Source organism: Dermochelys coriacea, chromosome 21 (assembly GCF_009764565.3).
Source record: "Dermochelys coriacea isolate rDerCor1 chromosome 21, rDerCor1.pri.v4, whole genome shotgun sequence".
Classification (NCBI taxonomy): domain Eukaryota; kingdom Metazoa; phylum Chordata; order Testudines; family Dermochelyidae; genus Dermochelys; species Dermochelys coriacea.
The window spans coordinates 13,716,414-13,722,633 of NC_050088.1; the positions used below are offsets into that span (position 1 = coordinate 13,716,414).

At 52.0% G+C, this 6,220-nt stretch overlaps 1 pseudogene; it reads right to left on the reverse strand.

The window, feature by feature from the left end:
* Window positions 1-2,224: 2,224 nt before the first annotated feature.
* Window positions 2,225-5,250, reverse strand: LOC122457114 (annotated as a pseudogene).
* Between the last annotated feature and the right edge of the window lie 970 nt (window positions 5,251-6,220).

Consider the following 6,220-nt stretch of genomic DNA (forward strand, 5'->3'; position numbering starts at 1 on the left):
AGCCGCACTCCGTTTGCTCATAGGCATGGCCGGGCGGGGTACCTGGCTGAGGCCTTTCACCCTCCCAGGAAATTGAGCTGCTGGCAGAGCAGCAACACAAACAGCCTTTATCCCTCCGGGCTGCCAACATGTCCCTGCAGGGTTAGCCCGAACGGGAGCTGTGCCGGGGGGAGCTGGGGACCCTGGGCTCCGCAGGCCTCCGCCTGTCCTCTGGATGCCCCTCTGCTGGCCTAGGCCCTTCAGTACGGGAACGCCGCTGGAAAGAGCCAGGGGACGGAGGAGCTGAGCGAGGAAAGAGAAGTGTTAGGCGCTAGCTGCACCCTGTAGGGCTTCGCTGAAGGGGGGGGACAAGCGTGTGGCTGGCCCAGAGCAGAGGGCAGCCCGAGGGGCACGGCCAGGAGGCCTGGGGCGGAGCTCTGGAGAGGCAAACGGCTGCTGAAGGCCAGGGCGGTCGCTGAGTCTGGAATGGGGAGGAGCCGCAGAGGCTGGCACCTTGAGTCATGGAGGCTGGAGCCAGCCAGCAGAGCCCACCGTGATGGGCTGGGAATGAGACTAGACAGTAGGGCATGGGCAGGGCCAGCCTGCTGAGGGATGGGGCCCAGCCCTACGGCCCTTTGGCCCCAGCACTCGACCCGCCTGCCTGCTGCCCCAGTTCAGCATCACAGGGCAGGGCTGGAGCCTTGGACTGGGCAGGGGGCTGAATCTCACAGGTGGCCTCCCAGCTCTGGCATGGGCACCAGATACAGTTGCACGTCCTGTTCCTGCTGCTGCCCAGCTGCTCCGGCCTTGTTCAGAGCGGCTGGGCAAACACCGGGTTTTCCCTACAGTTATGTAAACAAACATGAGCCTGATTCACCAGTCACTGAACCTAGGCCGACTCCAGCTCACTCAAGCCCCCAGGCTGCGTGGGCCCCCCCTCGAGGAACATTCCTTTACATAAATGTTGCATGGAATCTGATGGACGGCTGGACAGAGAAACAGGTGAGAAAAGCCAGGGAGAGGAGCACGGGGATGCAGCAGCTAGCCCGGGCTGGAGAACGTAGCCTGGACTCTGAACCTAAAGTAGGATTCGTTATCCGAGCACCATCGCCTCCACAGGCAGGCGACAGGCCAGGTGACTGTAAGCAGGGCAGGGGGCTTCTTTGGTAGGAACAGAGACATGGAAACGTGCTCAAATGAAACCAGCTCAGAACTTTCACTCCAACCAGCGGCTGAGTCTCTTTGCTGCTTCACCTCACGCCCTTTTGGGACTCAGCCAACCCAAGGAGCCAAACCACCGAGCGCCAGCTGCTGCTACTGCCCCCCTGGTCATTCTGGCTCAGGCAGACTCAGAAAGGAGCAAACGTCTCATGAGCAAACCAGACCTCGCAGGGCAGCCAGGCTGCTGTCTCTGAAGGAGTCCACTGATGGCTCGGAGTAAGGCAGCGAGTACTGAGAAAGGGAGCTCTAGGGATGACGCCGAACAAAGCCGTGCGAATTGTCGCCTCTGTAGGACAATCTGCAGCGTGAGCATCTCATTCAGTATTTACCTACATGCTACCAAAATCACCCTCTGGTACAGCGCTTAGCGCCCCAGAACACAGCCCGGCACCCGCCGCTAGACTCAGATGGGAAAGAGCTCTGTGTCAGACCTAGCCCAAGAGCTGATGGTAGCAGCAGGCAGGCAGGCACCCACTACACGCTGGGAATATGCCCACGAGAGGCAATAGCCATAGCAATAGGGTAAATCATAGAATCGCAGGACTGTAAGGGACCGCGCGAGGTCATCTAGTCCAGTCCCCTGCACTCATGGCAGGACTCAGTATTATTCTAGACCAATCCTGACAGGTGTTCGTCCGACCCGCTCTTAAAAAGAAGAGCTACAGAAGAAGAAATGCTCAGCGGGCTGCGAAGGGAATACAGCAGAACCCCGTGTAGCCGATACCCGGCGGCTCTCTGTATTAACCAAACAACCGGCACACGCAGGTCCAGACGTGGGTGAGCTCTCCTGTGGCCACTAGATGGCGCTGCAGCCTCACACTTTCCCATTCTCTGGATTATCCGAATTTTTGATTATCCGATCGGACTCCTTAACACCTAGGAATCTGAATCTTTGCATAGGGGATTAGGCCCTACCCATACCTCCTTTCTGGAAGGCCACAGCACGTCCCAAAACTAAGTCAGCCTTTGGTGCTACACGTTATGGTAGCCCTGAACACTCAGGGCCTTATCTGGGCCCAAGCCTTTGAGGTGTGTCTATCAGCACTCTCTAATTGCTTGACAAATACGTAGAAGCCTGCACTTTCTCACTCACAGTACTAGACCCAACCTACACAGTACAATACTCTCTTTTTAACCAAAGTACAAAGAAGCCCCTAGAGAGGCAAAGCCACTCTGAAGCAACGGTCTTCGTTTCTTAATGGTGGAGCTTTCTGAGCTTTGACATACGTGATTTGGCACTCAGGGCTGGTTTGATGGGTTGCACCGGAGTCAAATACAAACATCTCCAAGAAATGCAGCACTCAGCGTCACCTGCTGCCAATGCATGCTGCATTCAAATGGCTCCTCTGAAGGACACTGCTAAGTGTTATGAAGGCTTAAGCCAGTTCCTGGTAAGATCCAACACAGACTGAAGACCAGGGTGTGGAGTCTGAGTTTAGCCCAATTGAAAATGGAGAAATGAATTAGGGTCAATTAGCCTTGGGCTGTGGTGGCATCATGGATATGACAGAGACCTCTCTCTCCCCCAGGCCATTGCAGGAGCTTTTTCACCATTCAGGAGTACGGCGGTCTCTAAGGCAGCTGTCACATGGCCGTTACGTGGCTGGGATTGGGAGGGGGTGTCTTTCACAAGCTAGTGACTGGGAGAAAGGTGCCCCGGGGACAAGCTCTCTGTTAAGATGGGGTCCAAGAACCCTCAGCGCAACATGAAGGCTATATTTTTGACTTCACTTAGGCCTGGTCTACAGACAGATTTTGAATTGATACAACTATGGATGTGATACAAACCCTAGGGATACAGCTGATGTATCAATAGAGCTTATTCTCCTTCCCCTGCCTATGATTTTCCCTAACCTACCTGAGCATGCCCAGAACTGGTAGAATGTTAGCATGCTGCCAATGACTTGCACTGAAAAACCCAGTGTGCAAACACGAAAACACAGTCTAAAAAAGTTTTGCTGGAACATACTAATTCTTTGAACCCCAAATGTTTTTCAGAAACATCTCAGGTTTGATGAACTTTCCTGGCAGGCTGCTGGAGACCATGAGCTTCCCAGGTCCATGACTCCAGGGCAGCACTGCCATGCCTGGGCTTCCAGGATCCCTGCTGTGGACCTGGGAGCCTGAAAGCTCAGGGAGCTCTATGTCCATCTCTAATCAGCAAGGAGCTTGGAAGCTCTGCGAACCTCAGCTTCTGAGCTGGCAGCCCTGGTAGCCAGCTGGATCAGGAGTCTGGAAGCCCTGGGGTCCCACATAGTGGGGTTGCCCTGGAGCCACAGACCCTGCCAGCCGCTGCCTGAAACTGACAAGAATCAAGTCAATTTCACACAGCCACTGCTGGGGTCCCAAGGAGCAGATTGTGTGTCCCTGTTTCTGAACCATTTATTTTTCTTTCAGAATTTCTGAGTTGTGGGAAATTTCAAAAAAATGTGCTTTTGTTCCCATTTAGAAGGAAACAAGTTCTAAAATACAGAAGTTTCCCACAAACCAGAAATCCTGAATTTTGGCCAGCTCTAATTCTAAGCCCCTATAACATTGACAAATCACAGCCAGTTTTCTTCAGAGTGCTGAAAGAGTCGCTCGGAGGGGCTGGGATAGCTATGTGCTATTTCACATCCAAACTACCAACACTCCATGCCAATCGATGACAAAGCTGGAACGTATGGCCTGTTATCGATCTGCTGAAGATGTTAATTTGAATTAAATTTATTTTACATACCTAATGCTAGGCCCATTTCTCTTATCCTCACTCCTGGCTGGGATAAGGCAAGTCCTCTCATTAAATACAGGGAGATATACCTGCCTCTGGGGAGACATGCAGCAGGACATCGTAAGGCATTATACCTGGAAGATGGCTGATGGGTGCTTTCTTTGTGCTTTGCAGGGAGAGAGGAGAGCCTTGAGGCAATGGATTAGCTTCCTGCGGAAGGCAGTCTGGGTGCAGGCATAGAGATACATGTTCACAGCTGAGTTGGTCAATTCCAGCATAGTATCAATGTCCACCGCAATGTTAATAGCCTTAGAGTAATCCTGTCTCTCTATATCATAATGGCAGGTCCTGAGAATAATCTGCGTGACAAACCTGGTGGCGCCCAGATGAGCGAATGTCATCAAGACAGTCACAAGGAGGAGGATGGATTTCTTCTTCTGGTACCTGAATTAGGTCCCAGAGTTCACTCGGTGGAGCCCTCCGGCCATCACACAGTGCACTTTGTTGCTGAGGTCGATCTGCCTGAGGGTCAGGCTGTGATGATGATGACATAAGGGACGATGTTGATGAGTGAGGTCTGAAACCAAACCAGCCCCTCAACGTAAAAGTTGGGAAGGTCAGGGTTAAATTTGCAGACCACCCGTCCTGTCCCATTCATCCTTTCTGATCTGTTGGACCAATAATACGGGATAGCCACTAGGTAGCTGCAGACGTGAACCAGAGCGATAGTGTAGAGCATGCGTCTTGGGGAACACAGCTTTGCCTTCAGCTTGAAGGTGTTGATAGCCACGGAGTGCTCGACGGTGAAGGACACCACCAGCCAGATGGAGGCATTGACTGCACCGTAATTGAAGACGTCCCGGAGGGTGCATCAGGGGTCCCGGTACCAGAACGGTTCCATGCTGTAGCATTACAGAATCATCTCCATGAGAACGATGAGAACGAGAACCACGGTGTCGGCCAGGGACACCGCCATCAGGTGGTAGCGGCTGGAGGCAGAGATCAAGCAGTCCCGCCGCCAGAAGATCACAAAGGTCATGATGTTTGCTAAAAGAGACATTTCCGCAGCTGTTTGAATTGGAAAGAAACCCATCTTCCCCCCCACCACCACCACTCTGCTGCAGCTGAGCCCTAGGGCCAACAGAACAGCACAGCACAGACCTATGCTGTGACCCAAGACCCCCTCAATGCCACTTGGCAAGGGGGTTACAGGAATGTCCTGATTCCGGTGCATACATCCTGGTTCACCACAGAATGTCATGGCGGGGCTTAAATGAAAGCCAGGGTGGCCCTAGTAATTAATATCACTGTGAAATGTGTGTATAGATGCTAGGTAAGGGGTTATATACGTCAGCTGCAAATATTTTCATAGAGTCTTTATTAAGGCACAAGTCATCAACAGAGGTGAAGAACCAGGTTTTCGGTCAAACAAGAGATGTTTATTCGCCAGTCTCTCTGTTGGGATGGAAATTAAACACTGGAAGCTAACACAATGGATACTCAGGAAGTCAACAAAGAGATGCGAAGTCACCAAATAAGACAAGCCACAGGTGGTTAGCCTGTCTCAGAGCACAGGCAATCAAACTGGGGTGTAAGCAGAGGCAAAGAAGACACCCCATGACCCTGCACCTAGGAAGTAAATGGACAGCATGTCCATTCATGAAAACAGGATCTCAGCCAAGCTTGGCTGAAAAACTGCAGAAGCTGTTGGATGAGAAATTTCTTTAGACAGGAGGTTAACTTGTTAGTTAAATTTAGTCTCTAGAAAGCATGTTAGGATTTTGTTTGATATGTAATCATTTGTTTCCAAGATTCTTACTCGCTGTCACTTGAATGTTGAATCTTTGATCAGAAACTTATTCTTGTTCTCACTAGAAATAGATCTAAATGCTGTGGGATTAAGCAAAGTGCTGAACCAGAGCTGAATCTAATCAGCAAGGAGCTTGGAAGCTCTGCGAACCCCAGCTTCTGAGCTATATCTGGAAGCCCTGGGGTCCCACATGGGGGGGGCTTCCCTGGAGCTACAGACCCTGCAAGCCATGGTGGGACAGCAGTCCTGGTATTCTCTGAGTAGCCAGTGTCAGGGGCTGGACATCACAGGAGAATGCTTCAAAGGGGTTTGGGGACTGCTGCACCTCTTGTTAACTTGCAAGGCAAAGCCAGGGCTGGTACAGCCCAGAGGAGAGTGCAGGAGTGTCTGGCAGGCTGGTGGTGTCAGGGAGCTGTCACCCAGCTAAGCACAAACAAGAGTCCCTCACGCTACAGGCTGAGGATACCAACATGACTGACAGTCCTGGGTACCCTGAGAAC